The 1867-nt window shown below is 48.5% G+C and overlaps 1 non-coding gene across 1 annotated transcript; it reads left to right on the top strand.

Moving 5' to 3' along the window:
• Positions 1–1327: 1327 nt before the first annotated feature.
• trnaa-cgc (transfer RNA alanine (anticodon CGC)) lies at positions 1328–1400 on the top strand. The gene has a single exon. It is a non-coding gene; the product is annotated as a tRNA-Ala (tRNA).
• The last annotated feature ends 467 nt before the right edge of the window (positions 1401–1867 follow it).

Here is a 1867-nt window from a genome sequence, read left to right as displayed (position 1 = left end):
GCCCACGGAAAGATGAATCTTCTGAGGCTCCACAGCATTAAATTGACCCGGAGAAGGACTTCATCGCATGGTTCCCTCAGCAGCTCAGCTCATAGCAGCCGCCGACTGACCAGAACGTGTGATGGTGCAAATTCGAGCGAGCAATCCCAGCTCTTGTTCCTGTTTGACGCTCTGTCATTCATACAACTCACTTTGTGATTCAGAGGCTGGAATTCAGCGGACAGACGTTTAGACTACACAGATGTAAGAATAGGCTGGATGTCAGGCGGTTCTTCATATCCCAGAGAGTAGTGAGCCTCTGAAATGCATTCTCAGCTGGTGGGGTGGGTGCTGATTGTCTCTCTGCCTTCTCGAGGGATCTCGATCGTTTCTTGACTGGGACAGATATCACATCATGTCGAAAGTGAGTGGTTTTATACGTATCCTACGATGTCTTGGATTTGTTTCGATCGCCTTCAGGTGTCGGGATGAATTTTCCAGAAATTGGCCCTGTATTTTTTTCTGGTTTGTAACCGCTCCCAGGAGTTTACATGTTTCCGGTGGTTGGGGCGGGTGCTGTTGGTAGGAAGTGTCCAGTCACGATGCTCCAGGCAGGTGTGACAGGATTGATGAACCAGCTGGTCTTTTCCTGACCATCATGTCCGTCAGTAACCTCAGCTCGTCAAGGTCTTTTTTGTGAAGTGATCTTTAAACGCAAACTCACACCTGGCCCTTAAGAGTGAAATGAGAGTCAATGCTCTCCGTGCCTCACCGTGCCCTCCTCTGAAGCTGGTGGACTCGAAATATTCTTGCCGGCCTCTGCTACAATGTGCCTGAGCATTTCAAGTCCTGTCCAACCGTCAGCAAAGTGACTGATAACGGGAGCGTTCGAAAAATACACACTGAAATAGGAAGGGTGGTTACAGCACGTTTCAAGGAGTCTCTCCCCCCTTTCCCAGCCTTTCTGCTCAACCCACCCTTTCTCATTCGACTAAGTGCCGAGGCCTGGTTTCTTCCGTTCACCCACAGTCGTATCAGGTCCGCATACATCACCTTTAATTGTCTGGTTCCAGCAGAAAACTAAACGATTTTAAGCCAAGTTAGCAAAGTGTCAGCACCCACCACACCAGCCGGCAATGCATTCCAGAGACTCACTATTCTCTGCGAAATGAAGAACCGCCGAACATCCAGACTCTTCTTACCTCTGCGTCGTCGAAACGCCTGTTCCCTGCTCCTCCCCAATCTTTGAAACTGGAAATAATCTATTACGTGGCAAACCCACCTTGGGTGGCCTCAAAAAATGAGGGCAATCAGTTCTTCTTTCCTTGGCTAGCCGTTGATTTTGTTTGGGGATGTAGTTCAGTGGTAGAGCGCATGCTTCGCATGTTATGAGGTCCTGGGTTCAATCCCCAGCATCTCCAAAAATATTTTTTCATCAGAATTATGCATGGAAAGGCGAATCTCGCTTTCTGAGTGCAGAGTTCCAACTTCTGAGGCTCCACAAGCATTAAATTGTCCGGGAGCAGGACTTCATCTCACGGTCTCCTCAGCAGCTCCGCTCATTGCAGCCGCCGGCTGACTGGAATGTGTGACAGTGCAATGTCAAGCGAGCAGTCCGAGCTCTTGTTTGACGCTGTGTCATTCATCCATCTCACTTTATGATTCAGAGGTTGGATGTCAGCCTCGTCACTGACTATTGGCAATTGTACCTTTTTTATTTCCGCTGAAGTTTTTTTTTGGAAAGTTCAAAGTAAAGAGGAGCAGACACCCCGTGAACTGAAGCAGAGGTTTTACATTTGGAGCACGTGTGACGACTGGGCAACTCGTTGTCCGGAGAGACGGAGCGGAAAACCCAATTGTTAATTCTAAAATGGAGCTGATTTACTGT

Source organism: Heptranchias perlo, unplaced genomic scaffold (genome assembly GCF_035084215.1).
Source record: "Heptranchias perlo isolate sHepPer1 unplaced genomic scaffold, sHepPer1.hap1 HAP1_SCAFFOLD_43, whole genome shotgun sequence".
NCBI lineage: Eukaryota > Metazoa > Chordata > Chondrichthyes > Hexanchiformes > Hexanchidae > Heptranchias > Heptranchias perlo.
Note: the sequence above shows the minus strand (reverse complement) of the source record. Positions and strands in the feature narration are given on the sequence as shown.